Raw genomic sequence first — 17,999 nt, forward strand, 5'->3', positions numbered from 1 at the left:
AACCATAATCACAAGACAAAGATAATGACAAATCCAAAACCATATGGATTGAACTCAATCTTAACTTCTTGCCACCTGGCAGCTCAAGGGCCTGCCATTGCTTCCAAGTTGTTATGCAACAAACTGAGAACTCTAAGAACTCATATGCAAAGCCAACTTTAACTGGAACGGGCACAGATATGTCAACACGATAGGTTATAAACCTCAAGTCGTGTGCTAGTGAAGAACTTGAGGTTTTATTCTTGATTATTTCTTGAGACTTTCAAGACCTTTAAGACTCCCACTGTCCTCTTGACATATAAGACTCCCTTGTCAAACATCCAAGAGATAGTGCGGATTCTAATCAAGAAAAACACTTTACCCAATTGGCCTAAGTTGGTCTTTGTTTTATCCAAAACATCACAACTTACCAATTTCAAATGTACAAGAGTAGAAAACTTTTACTCTTACATTTGACAAGTGTTTTAAACCTTCTTTAAGACATGTCACTCAAATGACAATCTTGGAGTATGACTCTAAGACTTGTATTGGAACGAAGTATGACTCATCTTCTTGATTTAACCATTTCAACAATTCAAGTTCCTCTTCTTAGTCATAAGAATGCACTAAGATTTCCTTAGAGAACTAATTTTGATATGGTTTCTTAATCATTAAGATGATCTCAAAACTGATACTAAAGTACTCTCCCATCTTTTCAGATATGAGAAACTTTTATCCTTCTGCCTAATTTGATTCTTCTTAACGATCTTTAGTGGTGGACTTAATCAGTGCACAAGAATGTGTACTCGATCCCTAAGTCCTTTACTTGACTCACACATCCATGTGAACAAGTAATTAGTCTTAATTTTCCAAAACTTGAAAGTTCTCATTCATCATGCTATACAACTTGCATGATTCCAAGTTCCGGTCCAATTGAACCTTGGATGATGAGAATCTTTCCTTATTTGGTAAATTTAGACATTACCACAAATGAAAGAATCAATTTCATATTTCCACTCTTGCTCTTAACGGAATTATATAAGCAACAATTTTTCCTCAAATGCCATTGTAAGGATATTTTAAAATAAATAAAATCAAAAAATTTTCTTTTATTTTAAAGCTTTGCGGAAAAACTATCCTTACAATCCATATGAAAACTTGTTGTTATCTATTCCTAAGCAATATCTCATAACTCCTAAGAAGTAGCTCAAGAATCCGATTTTTCAAACTATGCGATAGAAATCCATCTATGCGATCAGATTCAGCATATTCTTCCTTTAAGTTTCTTCACATTCCTTTGATTCTTAAACCGTCACCATGTGACCCGGTCACATCATGTATCAAGAATCTCAGAATAGAAACTTAACAGAGTTAGATAGTGGATTTTACCTGAAGTAGAGTCAAACTTATTGACTTTAACATCCTTAGGTAAATTTGGCAGCTTCGCAACCAATGCCCTTTCTTTGGCAATACAAACATATGGACCCTTTGATAATGGTACACAGGACTATCACAGACTTAGCTTTTCTCTTTACCATTTGGTCAACCGAGTTGACTATAGCCGATCCCTTTCCATTGGGAAGAGAATGCTTTACTGGATATCCAATGTCATCATTGTCAATGTCCATAAAGTTTTAGGAAGTTGATCTTAGCAAATAGATAAGATCATTAAGGGTCTTGTCATAGTCTGTTTCATAGGTGTCCCAAAGGAACTCACTATGTGACTTAGAAAGTGATTGAACCACCAACTTTCTCAAGACTTTGACACCCAACTCTCCCGGCTTGTCAATATGTGACTACATCTCCAAGATGTGATCACACCTAGACCTTGCCTTGCCAATAGGGCTTGAGTGACCTTAAACTTTTCAAGAACTTGTGGGTTAGGGAGAATAGTTGGAGGAGGAGAAAGAAGTATGATATCCATGGGACATCATCTTCATTAGGAAACCTTGTTTCAAGAGATTTGGGAAGATCATAGGTGTCTAAACCAGACATCTTTTGGGAGATATTCAAGATAGTTGATCTTAAGTCCTTAATATGACACCCAATATGAAATATTAAGGCTAGGACCCAACAAACTATTTTATAACTTAGAAGAGGTATGCCGTAATCCAAGCTATAAAATATTTGAAGGTAGGTGAATGACGATTCACCAATTTCCACCAAGATAAACGAAATGTATAATTAGGTTTTAATTGGTTTTGAAACTCCTAGATCTTTGAGATTCATTGAACTTTTCCAAGGCATGTTTCAATCTCGAGTGTGCCCTTCAGGTTTTGTGACTGGGATGCCGAGGATCACAAAACAAGGTGTGAAGTAACCATGCAAATCACTTGGTACCCTTAATAAATTACCCCTCAATCGATGTGCCGGTTAACCACACACGCTCCATCGATACTATGATAAATATTAAGTCACCCTTTACCTACCTTGTTAAGTCCAAGTTAGTGTGCCGGTTAACCACACACGCTCCACTAACGACTTAGACAAAGTGTAAAGTGTAATTTCATGGATTAGCACCTTATTCACATTTTTCCTAAGTAAATAAGATTGGGTATTATTAAAAGTTTAGTTACTTAGTATTTTCATTAATACTTTTAATGAAGGGAGAATTATAGTCCTGTCAGACCCGTTCGGCTAACGACCCTCCACCGGTCAAGCAAGCGGTGGGTGAGAGTGGACACCCATTAAGTTGCCATTTTATAGGCAACAACCTTATACCCACCTTATAGACCGGCTTCGTGAATGAGGCGTACTAGCGGTAAGACTGACTTTACTCTTATACATATATATATTATTAACTTATAATATTATAAAGTATAAGGGTTGAATTTTAACTTTTAAAATTCTAAGGGCTAACTTGGAATTAAAGTATTCATTAGAGAAAACTTTACAAATTCCAAAACTTGAGGGCAAGTTTTGAAACTATTCAAAACTAATTAATTCCATAACTTATGTGTTTAAAGTAGTTTTAATCCAAAAACTCTTCAAGTTCCATAACTTGAGGACAAGTTATGGAAGACTTTAAACTAATAAAAGAATTAACTTTTCTTTATTTTATAACTTATGGAATTAATTAAGGTTACACCTTTTTTTATTTTATTTTTATTTTATTAAATGAAGAGACTCTTGGTCCTCCATAACTTGAGGACAAGTTATGGAGTCATAAAACCATTTAATTAGAACTAGACTCTTCATTTTGTAACCTTTGCCAATTTTTATGAGTTTTATGATTCTTAAATGTGACTTTTCATATAACTTGAGGACAAGTTACAAAAACACATTTTAGAATCAATTCTTAGATTAATTTGGATTAAAACCAACTATCACATAATTTTCATCATTAATCCAAATTCACTCATAAAACAAGATAACACAAAAAACTTTTGGTGATCCATAACTTATTCTTAAGTTATGTAATCCTTTAAAACATTAACACCAAATTTTGTAACTCCAAAAAAACTTTGAATCAATTTTTTTTTTTTTTAAACCTTTTCAAATCCATAACTTATGGAGGTTTCAAAAAAAAATAAAACTTTTTAGATCAAACTTTTAAAACTAATAAAATAATCATATTATTTTATCTTTTATTAAATTTGACCTAATTCAACTCATAAAGCAAATTATTCAAATTTTACAAATAATTAGTTTTTCACAAGAACAAGTAATTATTTTAAAATTTGACAAACTTCATGTTTTTTTTTCCAACTTTGAAAATAAAATATTTGCATCAATATAACAGAAAACAACCCGTGGCTCTGATACCACTGTTGGGTTTTGAGCATTCTAACACTTCCTAAGTGTACATGCAACCCTAAATACCTTGGATCTATGTTTTCTCTATTATACATGCAAATAAGAACTTCCAAGGTATTATCCTAATCTAGCATATAAAACAATGGATATAGTAGGATAGAATACATACCTTTTTGGTGTAGTAAGTCTTCATGAAGCTTGAGTGCTTAGTGCCCCAAGTGTGACACCTCAAATGGAATCACAATCATCAAAACACTTGGAATGACTTGAGAGAATTCTACATTCTTCAAAATCGGCTAGCCCTTTCTTCACACACACTAGTGGCCGATTTTTCCTCAATAATAAGATGCTTATATAGTTACACAATTAGGGTAAACTCTTAATTGTCATGGCTTTCCATTTCCTTGGATCCATGGGTACAAATACACCATGGAGCATCCATGGACCATCCTATGGGTTTTAGCCCAACTTGATTATCCATGGAGCATTAGCCCACTATACAAGTATGGATGATTTACACAATCAACCCATATATTTAATTAGTCTTCTTTTGATCACTTAATTAATCCTAGATTAATTCTTGATCAATACTAATTAAATAATCTTATTATTCTTATTATTAATATACTAGAACTTATAATATATTAATAACCATAAGTGTCTTATTTCTCTCATTCAAGTGCATGATGGTATGCAACCCAAATGGACCATGCCGGGTCGGGTCAAGTCTTACCAAATATAGTTATGGACTTAGACATTAATCCAACATACCCACCAGACCACATCCCAACGAGGAAAAGGAAATATGGTGAACTAGCCTTCCTAAGTCCTTTATACATTATTTATATAACTATACAAATATAGGCATGCATTTAACAAAATAGAAGCATAGAAGAAAACTTTGTTAAAACCTTTGGAAAACCTTTAAAAATAAGAATTTACGACTTGATGTCATTTTGTAAAACAAGCTTTGAAAACCTTTGGAAATCCTTTGAAAAACCTTTCATAAACAACTTTGAAAAATGATTTGTATAAAATGGTTTAAGTGAAGAAAACTTTGATAAGAAATCACGACTACATGTCTCTTAAGTAAACAAACTTTGAAAAGCTTTGGATAACCTTTAATGATCTAAAAAGGGATATTCATACCTTAACAAGATTTGAAACATGATTTGGAAACCTTTAATCTAGATAAACAGTTTAACATACAAAATCTATTTTGCTATACAGTTATTAATCACATGTGATTTATCTCATAACTGTACAGTTCAACTTGTATTCCCCCCTATAAAAGCGGTTAAAATCATTTAAACGGTTAATTCAGGGGTATGAACTCACCTGTCGTGGGCGATTCGGATGAATGGACGGTATATGATGCTAAGTTTCAAGTGAGGACTTGACCACACACGCGAATCCTATTTAACATGTAATGATACATTTAAGTATCCAATTAGTCATTTAACAATTAATTATGCAAGTTAGGATGCCCTAAAGCATGAAACACTTTGCTATAAGTGCTAAGAGTACCAAGGGTTGCATATAAAGAGAGTATAGTCTCACTTTGGAGTTTACTCCTCAAATGGTAGTACCTATGTGTGTTTACGGCTTCAATACCACTTCCCCCATGATTTTATGGCCATAAACTCATGGTTGTGGTGCCATCGGGTTTTTGAAGGTCTTATATCACTCAAGGAATTATGCTAGACTCGAATCGAGGGCTAAGGAAGTGATTGGGGGTCAAAATGAACACAATTAGGGAGTTTACTGTGACAACCCGAATTTTCCATTCGGTCAAACCCAAAAGGTCAATCACTTCTTATTATAAGTTAATGTCATTATTTCTTATTTTTAGCAAATTTAAAGTTTGTTTGATTATTTTAATATTATTCTTTAAACGAACGGGTGAAAGAAAGTGTCGTCTCGGGTTTTGAAATTTCAAAACTGCAAACACCTCATGTCTTAGAAGTTCACGGCCAAACTTTTATGTTTGGGTCGAAAAATCACCCAAAAACCGTGAACTCATGCATATGCATGAGTTTACTCCTCAAATTAGTCACTTTTCATTTTCACCTTAAAAGAGTAAACTCAAAAACCCTCTCAAGTATCATCCAAGATTTAATTCAAGATCTTCAAACTTGTAAATGTTCTAGCCATTTCAAGTTGGTATAACACTTAATCTAGTGATTGTGCATCTTTTCATCCATTCATTTTTGTGTTTTGATTAGATTTCCAAAAACTCCAAGAACACCAAGAACACACACTAAGTGTTCTTGGACTTTTAGCTAATTTCAAGCTTCCTTATAGTAAGTACTTCCATCCTTGAGTCTTATTAAGCTTTTTTTTTACATGTTAGCATCAAGAAAATATACCAAGAACACAAGGATTAAGGTGTTCACGGTCCAAGAATGTTCTAGGGCCATAAACACCAAGAAAGGCACCAAAGTGTGCCTAAGGCCTTTATCTAGCCCTAGTTTGATGTTTAAGCCTTTCCTTGATATGTTTAAACCTTCCCTTGATGTGTTTAATCCTTGAAAAACACCAAAGTCCACCATTTTTTGTGTTTACAGCTTGGGGATCTCCCAAAACCGTAAACACCCTAAAAACTAACCTAGACAATTACCTTGATGAGTTAAGGACTTGAAAACAAGGAAATACCATTTTCAATATGATTTTACGGTAGTAAACCCAAAGGGTCATGACCATGAGGCCGTAAACTCCTCAAAGGAGCATTTTGTTGCCCTAGTCCCTTCCAAAGTCCTAACCACCAAGTAGAAATGCTTCAAAGGACTTGTAAAACCTCAAAACAACATATGGTCATAAGGTGTAGAGTTTATGACCGTAAAACATTGAGTTTACTACCATAAACTCCTTGGTTAATGGTCATTAAAACCGTAAACTCCAAAGGAGTTTACCCTTGAACTCCAAACACTCTAGCTTTGCCCTACAAACACATGGATCCAACCTTTGTGATCTTTAACACTTGAAACAAAGTGTTTTCATGTTCTAGAGTGTCCCAACTTAATTTATTAGTTATAAATTGGCTAATTAGTTATATATAGGTTCATTGTATGATTACTAGGCCCGTGCGTGTGTACAAGTCTCCCTTTGTCACCTAGCACCGTATCCGATACATCAATCCAATCCACTCACTACAAGTGAGTTCATACCCCTGTAACTAATCTTTGAACTACTTTTAAATGTTTTAGATGCTTTTATGGGGGGAAATACAAATTGAATACTTTAGTTATTACATCAATCACATGTGATTAATAACTACAAAACCAATGATTTTCTTACTGTTCAAACTGTTTATCAAACAGTTTTACTTCAAACTGTTTTACAAATTCTTATACTTATCAAATTCATTTACTTAATGTGACAACTGCCAATTCAGGTAATTCTCGGACTCATGCATCTTTATAAAAACCATTCATGCACAACATGCCATGACCTAGTAGTATAAATTAGGTCAAAAATCTTGCATAAACTAGGATCCAACTAAGGTCTAGGACTAATATACTTGATACTTACAATTCTAGTAAGTTGCTTAGCAACAATAGGAAATGCCAATACTATAATTAGAATAAAGCTTCAAGCTTTGTTATAATTGTAATAGGGTATAAAACCCTAAAAATAAATTAAAACATTCTAATTATACTTCAACATGTTGTTGAATATCAAACAATATTCCAAAAACCCTAAAGAGCCAAAAATCCAAAGTTATATATTATAAAGCTTAAAAACCTTATAAAATTTGGCTATAAACTTCCTAATATCAAATTGTTATTCATCAAATTATGAATTATAGTCAATGAAATAGAAATTAAATTACCAAGTATTAATCATAATTTATTTGTTGAAAAGAAGATTTTTAAATAAATCAAATTCCTTAATAAGCATTTTTATAAAACAAATGAATGTTTTTATATAAATGATGGAGGTGAAGTTTATAAAGTTTAAAATTTTGGAGAGAGGAGGCCTAAATGCATGTAAGAACCGGCCATCTCCCCTCCCCATACACTCTCTCTTCCAAAAACACAATCATTAAATCAAAACCCTCACTCCACCTCTTCTTTCTTCACTCTCTTACACTCCACTCTTCACACACTTCACTCTCTTCTTCCCTCTCTCTAAACCCACGAAAATCCTCTCATTCCTCTGCAAAATTTCGATATTGTGAAGCCCTTGAAGTGTTCTTACTTCCCTCAAGATCATAACAAAGGTAAACAACATCATCTTCTTCCATAATTACATGATTTTACTTCTTTTCTTTCTTAGTTTTCTATTCTTTTCGGATTCTATGCCATTCCATGGCTAGAAATATGTATATTTTTCCCTTGTGGTTTGTAGATTCTCACCATAACACAATGCATGTGTTAGAGATGGTGAAAATCCGGGATCAAACCCATGCAAGGAGTGAAAAAGATGCACATATGATCATGTGACATCAAAACCTAATATTTCATGTTCTTCTCCATTTCTTTTGTGTTCATGCATGACCAAAAGCATTTAAACCATTTCTAGTACATTTTGGATGCTCATTCATTCCATGCATGTGTTAGAAATTGGGCCTTACCAAAGACATGCATGATGTTCTTGTTGAAATACCCTAATAATGCACACAAGCAAACATGCAATCTGCCAGATTACTTTGTTCGACTTTGAATGGCCATAACTCAGTCATTTCTTAACCAAATCATGATATTCTTTTTGTATTGGTTAGTTCCACGACTTAAATTTCAAACCCAACTGGTATTACTGTAAAATATTAAATATCCAATTTTTGGCAATTTTTACAAAATGGTTGCGCATACAGCTCTTTTTCTGTGATCACTATTTTTGTCTTGCATAATCAATGGCCTTAAACCCAACCATAAATCTGAGGAAAAATACCTTAGAAACTTAACATATCTAGTGAATGATGGTAGAAATTTCGTGGCTTAAAACCTCACCGAATGGGCTACACAAATTCATGAACTTCAGCCACATCTACACTTCATGCATTATTGCATGCAACTTTTCTTAAATTCTTTGGAATCATTACCCTCATTTCTCTTCTGAATACATTTTTTTTACATTTTCCTTTTGAAATCCCTTGCATGCATGAGATAATCTGGAAAATTTCAAGAGCTTTTGTTATTTCTTTGATTTATTAGAGTTATTGCTAAAACCAAGGGCATAAATCATATATAATACTTCCACAAGTCATTAAATCCTAAATAAATTCATGGATGATCCGTATGGGGAATAATGACCCCTCAACAAATTTTTGTTACTGTTTAATACGATTTCTAATTTTCTTTTTTTTTAGGACATGATAAATTACAAAACCACTTAAGAGGATATGAAAGTTGTATCTAACAATTTTAGCATACCTTACCTGTGATGGGTGACTCCAAAAAATAATTTCAAGATTTTTCATCATGTCTTACTATTTTTCCCAATTTTTGGTAATTATAATGGTCTAAAAATGGGAAAAATAGTTATGTTATCCAAAAATTATGAACATTTACCAGGGTATCATATTACACATTAGGAGTTTACATAAAAATTTTGAGGATTTTTCTCTACTGTAAACTATTTTTCTCTTTTTTTTCTATAGTTAATTGCATTAAAATGCACTTAAATACACATAAATACCCAAAACCAGTTTATTCATTATGAAAACCACTTTTGATATTTTTCCCAGGATATTTATACTGTAAATGATGTTACAAAAATTTATGGTGACTTTTTTTAACTGTTTAATATTATTTCTTCAATTAATGACTATTTAAAGGAATAAAACAAGGAAAAATAGAAATACCCAATGAAAAATATCTTTTATATTTTTCCCAGCCTGTTTATGTACAATAACATTTAATTAAAAAGTTTGGGTAATTTTGGAAACTTTTTTCTATTTATTTCAATTTTTATTGAAATAAATGCTCAAAAATCATAAAATATAATTAAACAGCTTGGAAATCCATTTTTATAATTTTCCCAGATTAGTATTGTGTAATAAAAGTTAAATAAAAAGTTTGAGAATTTTTATCCCTCGAATGCTATTTTTCGTGAATTTATGTTGTTATTGAGACTTAAAATTTGGAAAATTAACCTTCCAAGGTTGTAATTAATCGCACGACTTGTAAAATTTCAATACTTCAGAAACAGTGTAACTAATTGATATAAAATTCAATACTAAAACGTAAATTGGCATTTCCCTATATGTTGAGTCTAGTATATTCGCATTAGATATCGACATGGAAACTCACTAGTGCGTGTGTTTGATGTCGTAGGATCCCGGTAGTAAGACGTTGGTGCATCCCGAAGTACCGCTTGTGCCTACACAAAACATCGTGAGTATTCACGCACTCCCCTATTTTCAGCTTTATGTTTTGGGGTGGAAAAGCATGTCCAGAAAAACTATTATTTGTATGTTGTATTTAAATTGATTTGTATCAAATACGATTGCTATTGTATTGCTATGCTTCTCTATGTATGTCTATGCAACACGGAACATGAGAACTTATCGTACTAAGGCCCTTCCCTTATCTCTAACCATTAACTCTTTGAGCCAATGGTCATTATGGATAGCGCTATTAAGAATTCACAACTCCTCACTCGCCCGAATCGTTGGAGTGCATGATGCCATATTCATCTATGGAACGATAAGCATAGATCTCGATAGGACTACAGTCATAGGTTTGGTTGAGACTCATTGTTTGCTCATACACATACAAACTCGTTTCTCGTTATAGCAATAAACTTGTATTCATTAATAGCAATCAACTCTGTTTATCATTAAAGCAATGTATTTGTATTTACGAAAAGCCTTATTTCAAGCTCGATTTTATAAACTAGTGAACTCACCAACTATTTTCATAGTTGACGCTCGTTTTACATGCTTTTTCAGGAAATAATTAGTAAGTGGATGTAAAGATTCATCATCATAGAGGATGCTGCATCATGTTGAAGCTATTATGAAGTTATATTTTGAACAATGTTGTTTTGGAAAAACTTGTACTTTGTTTCTTTTTAAGCTATGGGTTTTAAAACTTTTAAATACTGCTATGGTGATGTATCTTTATCTTTTACAATGAAACCGTTATCGCTGTCATATCTTGCGTTTCCGCTTTAGCGGGGTGTGACACTTAAGCTTTGTTATACTTTTATCAATTGCATGTCTATGTATGTGTGGTTATATAATCAATTTTTAAAAGGCTTAGGAAGTCCTGCCCGCCCTATTTCCTTTTCACCATTGAGATGTGGTCTGGTGGGGTATCGGGTATCCGTCCGAAGGTCGTTTAAATATTAGTTATATATCATGTGTACATATATAGCAATAAAAGTTCTTCCATATACATACATACCAGTTACATCACTAATAAGTTACCATAGGGGTAGCATAGGATAATACTAATACTATTGCTACATCAATGAAATATACAATGAGTCAATTCATTCATGAGTCAGTACTTATTAATACGAGAGCATATACATTACATTATTATGAGAACATGTACAACTATACTAGAAGAAGAACATATATAACTATACCAGAAGAAGAACATATACAACTATACTGGAAGGAGATCATATACAACTATACTAGAAAGAGAACATATACAACGATAATAGAACGAGTAACAATACATTACGTATACATGAATAAATTAACATAATTGTGATCCACTATATCGGATTATGCCTTCAATGTCATGGCCCGAGTCATAGCCAGAGTCTCTTGGAGGGAGAGCATGTGTTTGCGTATAGATCTATACTGGATTGACTATCCTACACCTTGCTGCTACCTACAGCGGGACCTGCAGGTCTGCGGGTGCCAAACGTCATACCTTTTTACAACTTACATTGTCGTGTTTCATAGTCGATAGTATGGTACAATTAATGACATAATACCTTGATATAAATCCAGTTTAAGGTAGTTAGTACAACAGTAGTTCCTATAATACAACACTACAGTACTACATTAATTTACCCTTCACATATATTTAGTGATCATTTCACTAAAACATTAAAGTAGAAACTATATTTTGTTAATGATAGTTACACTCGGGAAAATTACACACTTTTACAAGAAACGAACATACAAAGCAATTACGCCTTGGTAGAAGGCTACTTTTAATAGGAAATATAGGATTTTCTTGGAGATTCAAACTTTTACAAACATTCACATACTTTTATAAGCAATGTTTACAAACTCGTACATCGAACCACGTTCAAACGTTTCGATACAAACACCGACACTAAAATACTTATGAACTCACCAGCTTTAATGCTGATAAACTCTTTCAAAATAACTTGTATTCTCAGGTCATCAGTAGACAGGTACCGAGGCCAGCTTTTGAGAAGATGGAGTGCATTCAAGACTCATCTTATTATTTTGATTTACATTTTTGGTGTCTATAACTGTACAGAACATGCTTGTATTAAAATTATATATTTAATGCAATGGATGATGTTGTTTGCTTGTTTACTGTTATACTGTGTTGTGATACTTTACATGATGTCCTCCGCCCCAAAACGTTTTCACCGTTCTCGGTTTTGGGGTGTGACAGATTGGTATCAGAGCATTGATTATAGTGAATTGAGTATATCAACCCATAAAAGATATACTAACTATAAACCCATTGGGATTAAAACACTCTGACCAAGAGTCTATACTCTAAATACAAAAATCAGTGTCGCAATGACAAGAACAAAAGTATTACGATTGTTAAATATCACAAGTAAGCTTGGGGATGTATGGTCAGTCCTGGGAATGACATAGCCTGATCAACTATGCTGATCCGAGGAGTGATTAGCATATGCCCTAGAATGGTTGTGATATGTTAACAAGTCTAAAAACTTACCAACAATACCACAATGAGAACAATAGAAAGTAAACTTAAAATACTATAGGAGTATTTTGTGCTACTACAAGCTACTTATATACTAGATTCTTATACCTCTCTTCTCGCGTAGATTTAAATGGTTGGATTCCATCATGGCGACCCGTACTTCCCAAATGAAGGCAATGTTGGATGGCTTGAGGAAGAGACTGAAGATGAGCATCCAATCCCTTTGGATGATCACCTCACATAAGGCTTTTCGGATGGATCTGACTCTGAGCCTGAAGTCAACAACCTACTGCCAGTAGGTCAAGCCCCAAACAACAATCCCCTACCAGCTTTCCCAGGTCCCACATCCTTGTGGGCAACCAACTGGAATCGCTGGAATGACGAACAGGGTCAACCCTTACCTTACTTTGGGGACCGAAGCTTTTATAATCTCAGCGAAGGTGGCTCTGCGGATCGAGCTCTTCACGTCATTGTCTGCAGAATAGCTCGTAATGTTGAACAAGGTCGAGCAGCCATCGACCGGGTCATGGAGATTGATGCCAACTCTGGTGTCAACACAGTCCGCATCCGCCGTCGTGAAGAAGAAACGGAAAGGACCAGGAGAACCAATGAGACCCTGCAGCAACAACTGGCTACCTCCCGAGCCAAAGTCATAGAACTTCGATTTTGCCAGAGGGCTCATGAGCGACACCTTCAAGAGGTGGTCCGTCAAGTGGCAGACCTCAGGGTTCGCCCGAGGAATTCCCATCGCCGTTAGAAGATGTCTAGCACATCTTTGTTCTTTGTTTAAGGAATGGCCTTTCGCATCTGTGCTCTAAGTAGCACTTGTCTGTAAAATATTCCTAACTTTCAGTACTCTAACTAGGAATCTAAGAACTATCAAACTTTTTCTGTAATGTTATGATGTATGACCTACTGTCAGGTCAATTTTCCCTGAACTTATTACATCGATAGTACAAGCATTATTGACAACTACCTAATCTGTGGGAAAAATATGTACACTTGTGTTTTCCTACTAATCTTCTATGTTATGATCTCAAACACTCATTCAACTGTTGGGCTATGGCTAGTTAGTCCATGTGTCACTCTCACCTTGCTCGCAATTGATTCTTACCATTGTATTTACCTTTATAAACTTTTAGCAGAAAGATGCCTCCTCTCAAATCTCCCAGGAACAACCCTGCACCACCACCTCCTCCTCCTCTGGTCATTGATACTGCAGCCCTGAATGTTGCGGTAGTTGCGGCAGTGGCAACTGCCATGGCTCAGAATCACTCCACTGATGCTAGCAGAGGTGGAACCCCTGTTTACTCTATTCCTGCTAAAATCCATGTGCGCTCGAGAGAGTGCTCCTACAAGGATTTTACCAACTGCAAGCCGAAGTCCTTAAAGGGGACCGGCGAAGTCATTGCCCTCTCAAAATGGTTCGAGAAGACTGAATCAGTCTTCGAAATTTGTTCGTGCCCTGCTGCGAGGAAAGTCAAATATGTCGCGTGCACCTTTGAAGAAAAAGCCCTGACATGGTGGAACGCCCATGTTAAAGCACTAACTCTCGTAGTGGCCAATGACATGGGTTGGGAAACCATGAAAGACCTCATGATTGAGGAATATTGCCCGAGGGATGAGATCCAGAAATTGGAGCAGGAGCTGTGGAGCCTAACCATGAAGGGCTCCACCATAGTCGCATATACCACCAGATTCAGCGAACTGGTGTCCCTCTAACCCAATATGGTTCCCACTGAAGGGAAAAAGATCGAGAGGTACATATGGGGGCTAGTGCCTCCGTATCAGGAAAATGTCCTCTCATCAAACCCTACTACCTTCGACAGTGCCAAGCAACTAGCATAGCGACTCATTAACCATGGAGTCAAATCCCCATCAGCGACAACAACCCTAGCCATCTCAGAACCCTCCAAACCCGCTGACACCAAGCGGAAGTTCTGGGATGACAAAAAGAAACAGCGCGCTGCCAAAAAAAATAGCAAATTGTGGTTGTGCATGCCGCAATAACCCCTGCTGCTGCTACTCCTCCGGTGAGGCAGTATGCTGGAAGTTTGCCAAAGTGCAACAAATGCAACTTCCACACAACGGCCCCTGCCGAGAAATATAGTGCTCTAACTGCAACAAGAAAGGACACATTGTCCGTTTCTACAAATCTCTGGCGAGGCCGATCACCCAAGTCCCCGGCAATGGCGTGAGCTAGGCTTGCTATAGATGTGGCGAGACGGGCCACTATAAGAGGGACTGCCCCAAAGCAAAGAATGCTGGCGGAGGGACAGTACTAGCGATAGGCCATGGGGAAGTAGTTGCTGACCCGACTGTGGTGACTGGTATGTTCTTCCTCGATAACTCCTATGCATGCATTCTATTCGATAGTGGAGCGGAGCGAAGCTTCGTGAACCATAAATTTGCTCTCATACTTAAACAACAACCGCACACACTTAAAGAACAATTCACAGTAGAAATGGCTAACGGAAAAACTGAAAGCACGAATAGCATATACTTAGGATGTACCCTAACTTTAGATAACCATTCATTTCCAATCGACCTTGTGTCCGTCTCGATTAAAAGCTTCGACGTCATCATTGGCATGGATTGGTTGAGTTTTCATTGCGCCGACATCATGTGCTATGAGAAAGCAGTCCGTCTAAACCTCATGTCTAACGAAACTCTTGTTGTTTACGACGACAAACCCGGTACGAGTCTTTGTATTATCTCAAGTATTCAAGCACAGAAGTATTTACATAAAGAATACCATGCATTCCTTGCTCACGTTGTCGACATGAGCCTCGAAACGAAAGAACTAAAGAACATTCCCATAGTGAGTGATTTTCTCGACATCTTCCCAGAAGAGCTACCAGGATTACCTCCGCAACGACAGGTCGAGTTCAGAATCGACATAATCCCAGGAGCTACCCCAGTAGCCAAGTCGCCCTACTGATTAGCACCAACAGAGATGCAGGAACTATCTGGTCAACTTAACGAACTGCTCAACAAGGGCTTTATAAGACCAAGTTTCTCGCCTTGGGGAGCACCGATCTTGTTCGTTAAGAAGAAAGACGGATCATTTCGTATGTGTATCGACTATAGAGAACTCAACAAACTAACGGTCAAGAATCGTTACCCTCTGCCTCGCATACACGATCTATTTGACCAACTGCAAGGGCAAACTACTTTTCCAAAATTGATCTAAGATCTGGATATCACCAGCTACGAGTGTTGGAGGAGGATGTTCCAAAGACAGCCTTCCGAACTAGGTACAGACACTACGAGTTCGTGGTGATGCCATTCGGATTGACCAATGTGCCCTCAGTTTTCATGGATCTGATGAATAGAGTATGCCGACCTTACTTGGATCAGTTCGTCATTGTCTTCATTGATGACATCCTGATCTACTCCCGAAGTAAGGAAGATCATGGCGATCACCTGCGACAAGTTCTAGGAACTTTACGAACGGAGAAGCTCTATGTGAAGTTCTCTAAATGTGAATTTTGGATCCATAGAGTCGAATTCTTAGGACACGTGGTAAGAGAAGAAGGAATCCACATGGACCCATCCAAAATTAAAGCCATTGAAAACTGGTCAGCACCGAAGACGCCTATAGAAATTTGACAATTTCTAGGTCTCGCTGGCTACTACCGCATGTTCATACAGAACTTCTCACGAATTGCGAAACCTCTTACAACACTGACCCAGAAAGGCATGGCCTTTGACTAGGAAGAGAAACAGGAGAGAGCGTTCCAAACACTCAAGCGAGCCTTGTGCACCACACCAATATTATCCCTCCCCAAAGGGATAAAATACTTCGTTATCTATTGTGACGCGTCAAATCAAGGGCTCAGTTGTGTTTTGATGCAACAGGGTAAGGTCATCGCCTACGCCCCAAGACAACTGAAGACACACGAAGTTAACTACACCACACACGATCTTGAGCTGGGGGCAGTTGTGTTTGCCCTGAAGATCTTGAGAAGTTACCTGTATGGCACAAAAAGCACAATTTTTACTGACCACAAGAGTTTACAACACATATTCGATCAGAAGGAGCTCAACATGCGACAATGACGGTGGGTCGAACTACTCAATGACTACGAATGTGATATTCATTATCATCCAGGTAAAGCCAACGTAGTAGCAGACGCCCTAAGTCGAAAGGAATATTCTGGTCAGAGAGTCCAGTCAATGACGATGACTATCCATTCACACTTGTCTAAGCAAATTCAGGCGGCTCAGCTTGAAGCCATGAAACCTGCAAACGTGATGAGTGAATCCCTTAGAGGAATGGATAAGAATTTAGAATCCAAGGGTGGCGGAGCCTTATATTTCATGAACCGGATCTGGACACCAAAGCACGGTGGTTTCCTAGACTTGGTCATGACCGAGGTGCACAACACTCAGTATTTCGTCCACCCAGGTTCAGATAAGATGTATCTGGATCTTAAAGAGTTATACTTGTGGCCTAATATGAAAGCAGAGATTGCTACCTTCGTAAGTAAATGCCTTACTTGCGCAAAGGTTAAGGTCGAGTAACAGAAGCCCTCCGGTTTACTACAACAACTAGAGATTCCAGAATGGAAGTGGGAGCGGATCACTATGGATTTCTCAACCAAGTTGCCCAAGACAACGGGTGGACTTGATACCATATGGGTCATCGTCGATAGATTAACCAAGTCTGCACACTTCCTGCCTATCAAAGAAACTGACAAGATGGAGAAGCTTACAAGAACATACATTACGGAAATCGTACGACTACACGGTGTACCTATATCCATTATCTCCGATTGAGATAGTAGGTTCACTTCAAGATTCTAGCAATCGCTACAACATTCCCTTGGAACAAGGCTAGACATGAGCACAACCTACCATCCTTAGACCGACGGACAAAGTGAGAGGACCATTTAAACACTGGAAGATATGTTGAGAGCCTGTGTGATTAACTTTGGAAAGGCATGGGATACTCATTTACCCCTTGTCAAATTTTCCTACAATAACAGTTATCACACAAGCATCAAGGCTGCTCCATTTGAAGCCCTCTATGGCCGAAAGTGCAGATCCCCTCTATGCTGGGCAAAAGTAGGTGATACCCAGTTAGCTAGGGGGCAAGTTTCTGACACTACTCTCACAGGGCCGGAAATCATTCGGGAAATGACAGAGAACATCGTTCAAATCCGTGAACGATTGAAAGCCTCTAGAGACCGACAGAAAAGCTACGCTGACAAACGAAGAAAACCTTTGGAATTCCAGGTGGGAGATCGAGTCCTTCTTAAAGTCTCACCCTAGAAAGGGCTTGATACGCTTCGGTAAGCGTGGGAAGCTCAATCCGAGATACATAGGCCCTTTCAAGATTCTCGCAAGAATCGACCCTGTGGCTTACAAACTCAAACTACCCGATGAACTTCATAACGTACATTCTACATTCCACGTCTC

This window comes from Lactuca sativa, chromosome 6, assembly GCF_002870075.4.
Source record: "Lactuca sativa cultivar Salinas chromosome 6, Lsat_Salinas_v11, whole genome shotgun sequence".
In the NCBI taxonomy this organism is placed as follows: Eukaryota; Viridiplantae; Streptophyta; class Magnoliopsida; order Asterales; family Asteraceae; genus Lactuca; species Lactuca sativa.